The 15,222-nt window shown below is 48.7% G+C and overlaps 1 protein-coding gene across 4 annotated transcripts in view; it reads left to right on the top strand.

The window, feature by feature from the left end:
- Window positions 1-15,222, top strand: part of ELMO1 (engulfment and cell motility 1) — a 401,514-nt gene that overhangs the window by 301,824 nt on the left and 84,468 nt on the right. Inside the window, exon 1 of one of the 4 annotated variants that reach the window (XM_070424796.1) lies at window positions 3,426-3,972. The exons of the other annotated variants lie outside the window; for them this stretch is intronic. The gene's annotated coding sequence lies outside the window, so the exon portion shown is untranslated. Of the gene's footprint in view, window positions 1-3,425; window positions 3,973-15,222 lie in introns of those variants that run through there. 4 annotated transcript variants of the gene reach the window in all.

The raw sequence follows: 15,222 nt of genomic DNA, 5'->3' as shown, positions 1-15,222 counted from the left end.
ATAAGCTTTCCAAGTCTCACTGCTGATTCCTCCAAAGGAGCTCAGAACCAGGAGGACCTCGCAGCAAGCCTGGCTCTGTCCTCTGTGATCTTCTCGGGCCAGCCCGTTCCACTTGGTCAAGTCCATTAGTCCTCAAGGACTGCCGACCTTGACTCTCCCAGCCTAGGAATGCAAACGATGGTCCCCTGTCAGAGGTCATGCTCTGGGAGAGGGAAGAAGACACACATGGGCTGGACATCTGTTTATAGATGGCTCTGCGTTTCGTCGAACTGGCTTTATTTCATTGTTTATAGGTTTTGTTGAGGGAGATAAACTTCTTCATAGTAATACCTCGTAAATATGAGTTACAAACTATAGCTCAGCTATGGGGATGGTATCACCTGCCCTGGACTCCTTGCCTGTGAGGGCTCTGAGGCCCTGGTGTGGGATAGCTGAGTTTGAACCCAGTGTCTACCACTCACTGGATGGTGACTGTAGTCATACTACTTAGTGTCACGGGTCTTACGTTCCCTTTTAGGAAAATGGGCACTTTTATGGTATTGACCTACTGTGAGTACTGCATATGCATTTGCGGTTATTTCTCACCCTCTCCCTCTAATGCCAGGGCTATATACACAGCGCCTAGCGTCCTGGAACCTACAGGTAAAGTGATGTTATAACAGGCTTTGTAAGTTCTGCTTCTGATCATCTCATGAGGGTGAGAAAAAGAGAAGCAGCTATGTGTGTATGGGGATTTTTCTACGGAGTATTATAATGATGACCTCCCCTTGGAGATAAAAAGGTATGTAAAATTATCTCTACCATATTTAGTTGAGGTTTTGCACATGTTCTGGTTTTAAAATGCACCATGTAAAAAAAATAATATAGCCCAGTCAGTGTGGCTCAGTGATTGAGCATCAACCCATGAACTAGGAAGGCTCGGTTCAATTCCTGGTCAGGGCACATGCCTGGGTTGCCGGCTCCATCCCCAGTAGGGGGCGTGCAGGAGGCAACCAATCAATGATTCTGTCTCATCATTGATGTTCCTATCTCTCCCTCTCCCTTCTTCTCTGAAATCAATAAAAATTTATTTTAAAAAATAACTATATCCTGTTCAGCCCCACTGACTAGAAAATATCTCTCCAATGTCTCTTGAATAAATGAAGCCATTGGACTGAGCCTGTAGTCCCCACACTTCTGACCTATTAGGACGGAGTTCCTGCTTCTGCTCTCACACCCCTGGGAGATATGGCCTGTTTGTGTTAGACGGGCAGAAGTGAGGTCTGCTCGTCTAACCACCTTGGCACATATGGCTGGGATGAGGGGGCGGCGTGCCTTGAGAAGGTTAAGATGTAGCTGGAGGTGAGCCATCTGCCATACACACCCCACGTGTTTGGGCTTTTCTCATGGCCAGTCATCTCCCTTTTAAGAATGAAACAACCAAAAAGATGAGGCTCCATGTAGTCATGTCATACACTAAGGGGGTCGTCACCATCACGTTCTTGCCAGCGCCGAGCAGGCCTCCTGATGAAAGGTTTCCCAGAGACTGGAAGTGATCTGTTTGGGACCAGGGTTGGCAAATGGATGGATTTTCTCTTAGTACCACCTCTCTGTAACACAGGAAATAGAACCCCAACCAGCCCCTTTCAGATGCTCAGGATAAATGCTCTTCATTTTAGGTTAGGCCTGTAGGTACAAGAAGGAGAATTTAGACACTAGTTCAGAAATCATTCTGCAACAGTGGTTATATTTTTTGATCCTAAACCACAAATCATCTAACAGAATTCTTTTTTGGTTTGTGAATTTATTTAAGAAGTATTACAAAAGTATATGAATTACCTCTGATTTGGTAATGATACATTTAATAAATCATGTTTATGGAAAGGAGGAGAATTTAATTAACTTGAATCTGACCCGAGAAAATGCAGGATCAATGGTAGCAGCAGGGCCTGCCCAGAAGAGAGCCGAGAGTGCAGGCTCCGTGTGGGACGGAATGGAAAGAGATTTCTCCCGGTTTTTATTCCGATGCCTGGGGTCATGATTTCTCCTGGGGTTTCCAGGTAGCCGATGCTGTGGTTTCCTTACATGTAGATGGCACGTCTTTAATCTGAACGTGGTCAGAAGCTTGAGGATTCGCACCCATCATATGTTTTGAGCGTCTGGAGGGCAGGCCCACTTAGCTTCATGGCTTGACCAACAGTAGGTCAGGCCTTCACCAAGACGGGGCAGGCTTCCCTTTGGCTGAGGCTCATCGGCAGCTCTCTAAGCTTGTGCGGGCTCTTTTCACTGCACAGTCTAGGAGGGAAAGCATACCCAGTCTGTGACCTCAGTACCAACACCACTAGCCAGGGTTCCACGGGGCATTCCGGGAAGATTCTCAAAAGCCCAGAGCTCTTTGGTATAACGTGACCCATCTGCAAACGCAGATGAAGCTGCTTGTTTGTCAGAACTTCCACTGTGACAAGCAAGCTTTTGAACAGATGAGGAGGTGGCTCAGCCTTCTTTGCCACTTGCCATTCTCAATCCCTGCAGAATTGAGGGCTTCCGGCAGGCCCAGCTGTGAGTTTACCACCCTCTGAGCCCCTCCTGGGTCTGGCCAGGCCAGGCGGCCATTCATTGCTCAGTGGTGCCCCCTGCTGTGGAAGAGAGAGTAGCAGCTCATCCAGAGCCTTAGGTGACATTAACTCTGGTCATGCAACCAGGAGAATTGGAAGCAGCAGGGAGGAGTCTGAGGGCTGCCTGTTATCTGAGGAAAGTCCCCGGGAGACCCCAGGGTTCCGGGCGCCTTGGTGAGATGCTCATGCAGAGAAGAAGATGCGCCTGAAGACTGTGCTTGCAAATCCTCCACAAACTTCCTGGTGTAATTGCTTCATTCCAAAGATTTGCTAGGAACCACGGCAGCGCCCTCTGAGAAATGCCATCGCAAACTTTTATTTGGGGGCTTTCAGGGCTGTTAGATGACAAATATATGAAAAGGTACCCCACCCCTTTTTAGGTGAACTTGCAATGAGTTTTCAGCAGGAGTGGAGGCATGGGAAGGGTGTTTATTTACATCCTGAGGAGGAATCAGAGTGTGGATCCTCCGGGGGCACCCTGCTGGGAGGCACTCTTGCGTGCACGCATTTCTGGGCACGTGGGCACACCCGGGGTGCATGTGCTGTGTGTACACAGCTAGGCAGTTACGTGATATTTTTGGACAAAAACTGCACATAAAGAGAAGGAGGGAAAAAGCAAACTCACAATCAAACGAAAGTAGGGAGACGGGGAGAGATGAGATTGCAGTTGATTATGGGTCTGGCAGCAGATGCTCTACACGAATCCAACTCGCTGCAGCCAGTCTGTTTCCATGGCAACGGAATCAGTAATTATTGAGCCCCAGCGCTCTCCCCTCCTTTTTCCCAGCAAGGTGGAGGCTGATGAATATGAACTATCGCCAGCCCATCGCCAGCTTTCTTTCTTTTTCTTCTTCCTCTTTTCTCTTCTTTTAGTTCTTTATTAAGAAAAGTGAGGGTATGGAGGCATACAAGAGGAGGGTCTATATGTTTATTAATGAAAGGCATTAGGCATGAACGTTGAAGTGAAGTTATATTTTTCTCTTGTGATACTATAAAAGCCCTTCCTCGTCGAAAAGACGATGATCTCTGAAGATGTTAAATAAATGAGCAGGAGTTTCCCTGAAATGGAGGCTGCCTTTGATTGGCCGATCTCTCCGCCATTCCTGCCAATCAGAGCACCCCCGGGCTCCAGCTCCATAAACATAAGCAAAGCCCCATGCTCGTCCTCCTGGACTTGGAGTGTGTGCCACCCGAAGGTGTGCGGCGAGTCCCCATTCACATGGCTCAACTGGAAACCTGTTCCACGAGCAAGCCGACTCGGGAACCAGCTGGCGGTCCGGCGCAGCGCTCTTCCGGGGGGCGGCTCTGAGTCACTGGCCAGTGGCAGCCGCTTAGCAGCAGTGGTTGTAGTTGGGAAAGATGCACTTACGGGAGCTTGGTGAGTACACCGCTGCCTTCACATCTGCCCACTGGCGTCCGCAGCCAGAGCTCCAGTGTAGCTTTGTCCTATTGTCTGCTGAGAAGACGGCAAACCAGAGCAAGCCCGCAGGAGAGCAGGCGTGCTGGGGTCCCGGGGTGTGGGCGCGCCTGTGTTGCACAGGCTGCATGCATTGGGCGGGGTGGGGGTGGGGGGCGCTGAATTTGCAGTTGACCGTGCATTACACTCAGACATTGGTTGTCTTGTTAGGGTCAGTGTGAGGAGTGGAGCGTTGCTTTATCTCCCTGGGCATTGATCCATTGCATAGAAGATGCTTTAGAACTGGGATAATAGGAGTCATTGCGGGGAAGGGAGAGGGAGAGGCGGCACGGAGCCGAGCCGGAGCTGCTGCTGTGGGGCTGGTGTTTGCATTGCGAAGGGAGCTGCTGTTACAATGGCCTGGCACTCTCTCCTCGCCCCCAGCTGCAGCCCGCAGCTCTCCTGTGTGCGCTGCTGCTCGGGCTCCGGAGTGTGAGCTGAGCGAGGTGGTGCCCCTTTCTTTCTTCACGGAGCCAGTCTCAGACTGAAATATGTTCTCTCTCTTTAAAAAAAAGGATTGCAAAGATGAGTTGTGCATTCAGACAAATTTTAGCTGTAAAAAATCACACTTTGAGATGACTCTGTTTTGTATCCTTTTAAACCTCTGAAAACCAGAGAGGCTTTGCAAAGTTATATTTGGCGACTGGCTCTCTGCCAGGGGGAGGGATGCTCTGAGAGGCTCTGCTCCCTGGGGGTTCCTTTTCTGACAGTGGTGATGAAATCTTTAATTTTGTTGGGTGGAAGCAGGAAGCATCAGACATCGTGTTGTAAACAGGCAATGGAGGGGCAGCGTGTGGAGGGAGAAACTCTGCCTTCAGGGACCCTTCTGGCCGCAAACTTAGAAAAAGATGTGTCCAGACCGAAGCCGAGCGCAGCCTGGGATTCCGGAGGAGCCACGAGCCCTCGCACAGCCGGAGAGAGGGAGGCATCACCTTCCGTTCGGGTCCAGGGAGTGGGGGCTGAGCCTAGAATCCCTTCTGCCCAGGAGCCTCTTCCAGGGTCCACCTGACCATTCCCAGGCGTCGTCCCTGTGGCTTTTTTTTTTAATGTGGTTTCCCATCTTCTGTGCCGGGACTCTGTGTCTTCTATTTACAGTCCGCTTGGGTTCAAATAACAGAGAGGAAAAGAGAAAGAAACATTTTCGTCTGGTTTATAAATAAATGCCTGTGAAATAGTTGTACAGGGCATCGTATTGGCATGTCCTTTAAAACAACGTCCTTTGGACAGAAGAGAGTGACGGGTCTTCGTGTGGCTCGGGGTGGAACTGCTGGGCCCTCAGGAGGACCGGAGGAGTGGGCAGAGACAGAAGAGGCGCCTGGGAGAGACTCTAGGCTGTGACCAGCGAGGAGTGGGCTGGTGTCACAGGAGAGGGAGAGCGTTTCCCGTCTGTGGGTGACAGCACCCAGCACAGGGGGAACCTGCGCCTGGACCAGGCAGGGACCCGACTGTCAGCTGGGGGCCTGTCTTGAGAGTGGGCCGTCCTCTGATGCCCAGGGGCTCGGGATGCTGTGCTAAGAGAGAACCCCACACGCCTGCCGGCGAGGGTGTGCAGGCGAGCTCTCCTGGCGCGCTTCACCCTCAGCGCCCCTCGGGTGGGCGCAGGTGGAGGAGGCCTGGCTCTCCTGGATGTGCCTTCAGGGACAGTCATCTCATCAGAAAGTACCTCCATCCCTCTGTGCTCTCTCCTCTCCCAGTGGTGTCACTTTACTGGCACCTGTTGGCAAGAAGGAGACAAGAAACAGCCTTTTATGGAAGCAGTAAAAATGTAAATAAAAATTGAGAGTGATTATTAACCTATTTTGGATCGTGGCAGTCCACGAATTTGAAAGGTAGGAAACTCTCCCCCGGCCTAAGCAAATACAGTTACGCAGAATCACATGACACTGAGGACAGCCCATCGCAGGGTCAAGTGGGACCTCTGTCCCGGGAGAGCAGCCAAGAGTTTGTTACGCCCTCCAGTTCATCATTTCCTCTTGCCTGGGGGTCCCCCGAATTCTGCCACAGCCCCATCTCCACGCACCGCCCCGGCAGCAGCTTCCTACCTGAGCCAGGCCCGGGCATTCTCACCGGGGCTGGAATAAAGGTAACTTGGAAATGACTAGCGCCTGCTGGTTTCTCACTCCTGAGCTGAGAGTGTTGGTGAAACTGGAGTTATGGGACTTGAAAATGATCTTTCATCTTTAGTTTTTTGAGGAAACTTCATACTGTTTTCCACAGGGGCTGCACCAGTCTGCATTCCCACCAGCCATGTGGGAGGGTTCCCTTTTCTCTGCATCCCTGCCAGCACTTGCTGTTTGTTGATTTGTTGATGATAGCCATTCTGACAGGTGTGAGGTGATACCTCATTGAGGTTTTAATTTGCATCTCTCTGATGATTAGCACCCCTATGTTCATTGCAGCCTTATTTCCAATAGCCAAGATAGGGAAGCAGCCCAAGTGCCCCCCAGTAGATGGGTTCATAATGTGGTACATGTGCATGATGGAATACTACTGGGCCTTAAGAAAAAATAAAAAAAAGGAAATCTTGCCTTTTGCAGCAGCATAGATGAGCCTGGAGAGTATAATGCTCAGTGAAATAAGCCAGACAGAGAAAGACAGGTACCATATGATCTCACTTAAAGGTGGAATCTAATGAACAAGATAAACTAACAAACAAAATAGAAACAGACTCATCGATACAGAGAACAGACTGACAGCTGTCAGAGAGGAGGGGAGTTGTGGGGCTGGGTGAGATAGGTGAAGGGATTAAGAAAAAAGAAGAGCCCTAGCCGGTTTGGCTCACTGGATAGAGCGTTGGGCTGGGGACTGAAAGGTTCCAGGTTCGATTCCGGTCAAGGGCATGTACCTTGGTTGCAGGCACATCCCCAGTAGGGGGTGTGCAGGAGGCAGCTGATAGATGCTTCTCTCTCATTGATATTTCTAACTCTCTATCCCTCTCCCTTCCTCTCTGTAAAAAAATCAATAAAATATATATTTTTTAAAAAAGAAGAAGAAAATGAAAAAAAAACTCATAGACACAGACCACAGCATGGTGATTGCCAGAGGGGAAGGAGGTGGGGCAGGTAGAAGAGGGGGAAGAGGGATAAGTGGTGTTGGAAGGAGGATTAACTTGGGGTAGGGAACACAAAGTACAATATACAGATGATGCGTTACTGAATTGCACCTGAAAACAATATAATTTTATTAACCAGCGTCACCCCAGTAAATTCAATAAAAATAAAAGGGAATTTATTCCAGGAACCAGAGTTAACTACTGATCTGTTTGTTCGGAGAGAGGGCTTCTCCCCACAGCCTCCTCCTGGCATTTGTAGGATGTGGGACATGGAAAGTAAATGTAAAGCTAAAGAGAAATGAATTCCCTTAGGTTTTCAGTGGCCATCAGATTGACCACTATAAGGCAAAGCAGAGATCAGTAAGTTGGATCCAGTCCCTGAAATTCAGCACTGCGAGTTAGAAAGATAGAATTCCTCCGGTCCCCCAGCAGTTGGAATAAAACCAGTCACTACAGGGATAGCTAACTGCCGTGAGCTTTTACTGTGTCCCAGGCACCATCTATGCACTTTAGGTAGCGGTAATAACTCACTGAATCTCTACGGCAGCCCCACAGGACTCTTTGTCTGCCTAGTTTCTAGATGAGGACATTGAGTCACCAAGATAGCAAGGAGCTTGCCTGTGTTTATCCAGCTGGGAACGGGCGCACTTGCTGTTTGCACACGTTGACGTCCTTATTTGCTGACCGTGGGCGAGGGGATGTGAGTGGGGGAAGGAGGTCTCCTCGGCTCTCAGTCTGGCTGATGGAGTCGGGCCACAGGGAGATGAATTCAACAGTCATTGCAACAAGTCAAATTACAAAGGAATGGTGGGCGGGTTGGGTGAATTATTAATAACGCCACTTAGGAAGAGAAGTGTGAACCAAGTAAAAACTCGCCGGAATGCGCCCGTGTTCATCCGTGTTCCTGTGCGGTGCGCCGTCTCATTCTGCAGAGCATTCATTTGACTGGTATGAACTGGTCAGTGTGTGCACAAGACCAGCGCCTCCCAGGCCATCTGTGAGAGGTGGAAGGTCACCAGTTCCAGGGCTGCCCTTTGCTTGCATTTTCCAGGAATGGTTTGCAGTTTCCATAGCAATGGTGAGGGTCGTGAAGGGCCAGGAGCAGCAGGGCAGCTGGTTTGGGGATTGCATGACCTATGGTGGCTGTGGGAATCGCCAGGGCTACCATGCTTTCTGGACTTGTGAACAGGAGTGACGAGCCCAGCTCAGAAAGAGGTTCCAGGTAGTGACAGTGACCAGATGTTGATGGAGCCACTGAAGGCCCAGAGGTTAGGCCTGCAAATCACTGAGTGCCCCTCCGAATTGGGGTGACCAGGAGTGGGGGGCATGTGAGTCCTCCACCCCCAATTCAACTTGAGCATCTCCACTGGCATCTGTTCTATCAACCAGCATTCCCACCGACATCTTATTAATGAAAAATGAAAGAGAAGTGGTTAGATTACTGAAAGGAGAGATTATTGATCTGTCTCCTCAAATTGGTCCTGGCCTGTTTGCTCAGTCTTAGAGCATTGGCCTGAAGACTGAAGGCTCACAGGTTAGATTCCCAGTCAAGGGCATGTACCTCGGTTGCAGGCTTGATTCCTGGCCCTGCTCAGGGTGTGTGCAGGAGGCAACCAATCAATGTGTCTCTCTCACATCAATGTCTCTCTCTCTCTCTCTCTCTCTCTCTCTCTCTCTCTCTCTCTCTTTCTTTCTCTCTCCTCCCTCCCTTTCTCACTTTCTAAAAAATCAATGGAAAAAATATCCTCAGGTGAGGATTAAAAAAGTCCAATTTCACATAATAAAGGAAGGGAAGACCAGAGCCTACAGGAAGATCCCATTGCTAGATGGAAACAGGACAGTGGAGGCTAGTGGGGCAGATTTTAGAAACAGCTCACTTGCTGTGCGTGCCTAATTTACATCCTTCCTACTATTATTCTGGGTGTGTGTAGAAGACAATTTCAATAACTATTTGAAGGATACTGTCCTACAGGGACAATATGGCAGATGTCTTTCTACACCAGCACTGTCTGGAAATAGAACACAAGTGATGTATGCAATTCCAGTGTTTTTAGCAGTCACATTAAAGAAGTTAAAAAAGAAACAGGTCAGTTAATTTTAATAATATGTATTATTTAACCATGTATGTCTAAGATAGTATTTCAATTCTCAACTACAAAATTATTAGCAAAATATTGATATTCAATTTCTCATGTTGAGCCTTTGAGTTCTGACATGCACAACTCCATTTGGATCCTGAAGTTTCACAGGAAATCTGTATTTAGATTTCATAAAACGTACTGTTAACAAAGTAGACTCATGCACGCGAGTTGTCCGGAATATACTTAAAAATTGTCCAGTAACTCAAGTGGGTAACAGGCTTTAAATTTAAATGATCTAAAGTTAAATGAAGTTTAAACTTGAATGGCTCCATTCCACTGGCCACACGTGTCACAGTTTCCGTGGCCACACGTGGTCAGGGCTGCCTCTGCAGTGCTGTGCTGGACTCTCAAAGAACTCTCCTCGCGCACCAGGCCAGGAGCTCCCGTCCCTTCATGCCACACCAGGTGCCTGCATCGCCTTCGCCTCCGGGAGGTGCCGGGAAGACTTTCTCCAGGAAGAGAGAGAACAGAACATCTGTCCTTGCACACATGCTTTTCTTTGCCTTGAACCATTGTATCCGGCAGACACAGCATGGAGGACAGTCTTGTTTCTCCATTACACTGCTTGGCCTGGGGAGATGAAGAGGTGGGCCATTTCCTATAACAGAAAGGCAGTAGTCGCCACCTGTGGCATTTTTTAATCCCCAGAAGTCTTGGCCCTGCCGCTCCCTGCACTTTGCGTCCACCTGTCTCAACTCAGTATGTTCAGGGAACGTGGGCTCAATTTTAACACCAAGCTAAGCAAACCATGGCTGAAAAGAATAGGACTGCTGCAAACAGGTGATTCTTTATGAAGACAGGTATAAATTGAGGCTAAGGGATGATTTAATTGCTGCCTCCTTATTCAATTCTGCAACTTGTGTTTACTAAGTAGTTCTTCCAGTTAATTTGGTCTTAAAATTCTTACCTTCAGTATCAGATATCATCCTACTTATCCACTTCCCCAAATGTTTATTTTTTAAATAAAGCCAACCATGAAAATGTAATCAACCCCTCCAAAAACTAGATCAAAATCATACTGCAAAGTCTTCTTAGAGGCTTCCGGTCACAGCCCTTAGAGGAGTCCTAACACAAATAATTTCAGCCTAATTTGTAAGTAGATGAATAAAGCTCGCTTTAAAAGCTTGATCCTTGTAAACCTTCTGTTAATAAAGAGCTCTTTTAGAAACTCCACAGAACCTTGAGAAAGGAAAAAAAATATCAGTTCAATGCCATCTCTAACATCAGGTATGGCTTCTGGTCCAACCCTACTCATTTCCGGCATGATGGACAGAATTCCCAAGGACTTAAGCCTTGTGCACCTAAGCAGCTTTTGATGGATTACATTGGGTGGGTCCTTACAACTTCTTTTCTAATCTTGCAACTTCTTTCTTTTCCTGGCATGACTTAATCTGCTTTCCTGGGGCAGCACTGGCAGACCAAAGAAATTAAACCATAGGGTAGCATTGGAAGAGTGAGACTGACTTTGTGAACCTGCTGATATTTGGCCAAGCCAAGGACTCATACATGCAGACATGGGTGGTCTGAAGCACTGTGGGATTCCAGAGAGTACGGAGGAATAGCTGTGCCTTCCATAAGTGAAGTGATCATCGCAATGATTGTTTTTGCATCATCACTGGATTTTGAAGTCCTCTCATTTGCTAGCTGATTTGAAACAATCTGTGCTCTAGAAATGAAGGACGAGGAAAGCATTCGTAGTCAACAGAACAGGAGGCTGGAGTCGAAGGCCTTGGGTTGTTATCTCTTGTTTAGCAACTCAGTTTTGCAAGTCACCAACCTTGATGTTCCTTGGCATCTCCACGCGGGTAAAGAGCAGTTTAGACTCGGTGACTTGCAAGGTCATATCTGTGTCAAGCTTCCCAGCAACCTATTCTCCAGGGCCTGTGTTCCAATGATCACAACCACCTTTCATCCTGTACCCAGAAAGAGCCTTGGAATCCTTCTTAAAACAGCAGCAAGTCAGCCACTACCAGGCTATCAGAACCAGCTTGCCGCTGACACTGATTTTCATCCCTGCCCTGTGTCCTTTCCTAGCTGCATGCCTTGTGCCAGGCGTTGAAAGGCACACAGAGGGAATGTCGTCAGTCTGCAGGGTTTCAGGAGAAGGGAGCGAAAGCTCTTGACTCACCTCTTGCTCAGCTGCTCCGTGGAGGTGTTGCCATCTGACAAGGCGGCTGCAGCCTGGCACTTGGGAGCTCACTTCTCTTTTCCTTTGAGCTGCAAGTGATGAGAGGCCCGTCAAGGAGAGCAGCTCCCTGGCCCTGCTCCCAGCCCTGGAAGCATAATGAAGTGACGCTTCATTCCGGCTTCCTTGGGTTTATGGCTGAGCATCTGAGATAGCACCTGGGCCAGCTCTGACACCTTCCACTTGCCTGGCTGGAAGGAGGCACCCCGCCCCCTGCTCCCCGCTAATGGAGCTCGGACCCTCAGACTGGCAGTCCAAGTCAGGGCCCCTGGGGACAAGTCATTTCTAACTAGAGCCAGCCAGGCCCCAGGCCCCGCAGGTGAGATGGAGCCCACAGACGCCCAATGGCCAGGAGTGTGAAACCTGTATCTCAGGAACTTGACCAAACCAGGAACTGGTCTGAGAGCCACCGGCCCTTGTGCTGCCCCCAGACCTAGACTAGTTAAGGTCAAGGCTCGGGCTCTGCAGGCGTTACCCTTCTAGCTTTAGAAGGTGGTGGGGGCCCCTCCCTATTCTAGATTCCAGGAGCCAGGCTTAACCATCCTTGCAAAGCAGGTCCAAGAAAAGAAAGTTTGCAAAGGCCACATATGGGCAACCCCTCTGTCCTCCCTAAAATCTCCCGAGCACTAAGTAGATGCCTACTTAACCTCTCTGAACCTTACTTTCTTCATCGGCGGAAATGGAAGAAATGGTGTATTTCTCACAGGGCTGTTGACGAGTGAAAATTAAATTAGAGTGATGCCTGGGTGAGCGATTAGTACACCATGTGCTGCGCAAGGAGAAAATAGTAGGACTACATTCCTTGGGCGGAAGCCATTTACTTTTCGTATCTCACAGGTCTAGCTCGGCTCTTCGGCTGTGGATGGTTCTCTCCTGGGACAACCAGAGTGCCCAGAGGGCACATGCTGTCTGCTCCCAGATCACTCTCCTCCATCCTCAGAGACTGCGCAGCCTGTGAGCACCCAGGGAGAGGGAGCCCTGCACCCAGAACCAAGAGCCTGGGCCAGAGTCCCAGCTTAGCTCCGATTTAGGACTTGCCATATTACTCCTTCAATTTAAGTACTTTTTCTCATGGATAAAATGTAAATACTATCTGTTCCATCTAGCACATAGAAATGTTTAGAGAACAAATGAATTCATATACCCCATGTGCTTTTTGGATAATAACATAAGCTATTACTATTGTTATTTTAAATCTAATATCTCCTGCCCAGCTGGTATGGTTCAGTGGTTGAGCATTGACCTATGAACCAGGAGATCATGGTTCGATTCCCAGTCAGGACACATGCTCAGGTTTCAGGCTTGGTCTCCAGCAGAGGGCATGCAGGAGGCAGCCAGTCAATACGTCTCTCTTATCCTTAATGTTTTTGTCTCTCTCTTCTTCTCCCTTTCTCTCTGAAATGAATAAAATTATATTTTAAAAATTGAATATCTCCCAACAACCCAGCCTTGCTTATCAAGGAAGAATAATTGGAAACATGTTTCTGAAGCCAGAATGGCAGCAGCTCCAGGATGGCGATGTTCACTCTCCTGGTTTTGGAAGCAGGTTAAGAGCAACAATATTGTGCTTCTAGGAAAACAGATGCCTCACTGTCTTTGAAAGGCTGTGTGACCGGCCATAAGTAATGGTCCTGCAGATGTCCCGTAAATCTCTCCGGATGGCCACGCCTTCCCGTCCTGCCCCAGATTGGTCTTTTTTCTTCTTTGCTTTGGAAAACATTCATATTTTTGGTTCTTCCATAGGCAGATTCCCAGCTACTGGTTGGTAGCTTTCTTCCCTGGCCTGTCCCCTACGCCATGCACTTCACGCCCCTGAATTACGTATTCCATCAAGAGAGGAGTCTGATTTATTCCTTTATGACGTCTGGTTATCTATTTACTGAAAACCCCTTGCATCCTAGATCTTGAAGAAACCCAAGTCCTGGGGTGGCAAATTGATTCCATGTGGTGGCAGCTTGGGTCCCTGGTGGCGGCGTCTGTGGGACCCCCCTCTGGTCTCGGTGGCTCATGGGCAGGGAAGGAAGGGACTAGTTACCTTATTAGAGGTGGGGACAGTGGGACTGAGAGAAAGGGACTGGCTTGCTGTGTCTCTGTTAGCAGGAGCCACACTCACCTTTCCTCGCTCTCTCAATGTATTCCACAGCCAACATTGGCCGCATGCCTGTGTGCAGTAGTGCTAGGCCTCGGGATTGGCTAGGAGCACAGATACTCTGTGAACACCTAGGATTCCCCTTTACAGAGGTTTATTTTTCAGACAATCATTAGCCTAAAAGTTGGAATCACTCAGAATAGAGACTACACTAAAAAGAAATTTCGAATGAGCCAGTTATTTATTTCTCACTAATTTATGTGTGCATCCACCTTCGCACTCATTCTCATGCCCACTGCGTAGAGCATAAACAACCACTCTCCAAAGTGGGGCTCTCGCAAGCGCTCCCTGAAAACAGCTTGAACGGAATTGCTGAAAACAAACTGGCCAAGGACTGCCCTTGCCTCTGCCTTCCCTCCCTCGCTGCTCCGCTGGCCCGGAGTCGAGAATGAACGCGAAGGAAAACGGAACCGTCAGAGCAAACTCCAGAGCCCTGCACCATTCTCGTTCTGCAGAGCAGCCCCCGAGATGGAACCTAGATGCGCAGAATTCCCACTTTACCAAAGGTTTCCAAGCTGTTAGAACTGTCCAGGGAGGGAGAAGTCACAACTGTGCTGTGAGAGCTGTTCTAACTATGTCTCCAGGAAGAGGTATGAATAGCATTGAGGGGGCGGTCTCTCAGCCCAGACCTGAGCACTGTGGTAAGTGCGAAGATCACACCAATCGCATGTGCAGGTCCGTGGCTCCCATCCCTCACATCACCGTCCTTCACAGACTCACTCCCCGTCACCGGCTTCAAGGTCAGAGCAAGGTCAGAAACATGGAACGGTGTTTAGAAACGTTATGGCCTCTATGTGCTGGGTACTTTTAATGGAATTTGCCAAACCTTTGTTTTTCGTCTTTAGTATAGCTGTTACTTTAAAATCGCCGCATGCAGTGGTCCGTCGGGGTTTAGGTTTTTATTGAAGATACTCCAGGGATGGAGGGTGGGAATTGCGGTGCCTTCGTCATCCATTTTTTGCCTCCATCCTTTGTTTCAGCACAGTCTCAGGAGAGCGTTCGGGGCAATGTTAAAAGGCTTTATGTTCCCTTTTACAGAGAAGTAAACAGAGACGTAAGGAGGAAACTTGTTATCCATGTAGTAAGTGACCGCGTGAAGTTCAAATCCAGGTCTGATTCCCAAGCCCAGGTGCCTCCCTGTCAGCCTCGCAGTCTGCATGTTGATTTATAGCGAATGCATTAGAACCCCAGCCTTCAGCCGGGGTGCTCGCTCTCCTGAAGGGTGTGAAGACGCTTCAAGGGAAAGGCAGGCCTGGGCAGCTTTCAGGGAACCCATTTCCACGGTCTCAGTTCCTGCGTGCATGTTAAAACTGAGCAGCTGTGAGGCCACTGGTGACCCTCCCACAGCCTTCTCACCTCCATCAGCTCTTCAGTGTCATGTTGCCCAAAGTGTATAAACTCTCTTTGGGAGTCAGACAATGGGATGTGTGACAGATCCCTTAACCGAGGACCCACAAATGGGTCCCCATCTCATTAAGAGGCGCATTCCCAATGAATTTTCCTCTGGGGTTTAACAGTCATCGGCACTTGTACGGTATTTGTTTTAATTGTACTGTTAAACTCAATCGAGAAGAATGTTTTTGTTTCAGCCTTCTGTTCACAGGAAATGTATTTTAAATTAGATTTTAGTATATATATATATATA

The sequence above is a fragment of the Myotis yumanensis genome, unplaced genomic scaffold (assembly GCF_028538775.1).
Source record: "Myotis yumanensis isolate MYYU_CA2020_CCGP unplaced genomic scaffold, mMyoYum1.0.hap1 SCAF_9, whole genome shotgun sequence".
In the NCBI taxonomy this organism is placed as follows: domain Eukaryota; kingdom Metazoa; phylum Chordata; class Mammalia; order Chiroptera; family Vespertilionidae; genus Myotis; species Myotis yumanensis.
Note: the sequence above shows the minus strand (reverse complement) of the source record. Positions and strands in the feature narration are given on the sequence as shown.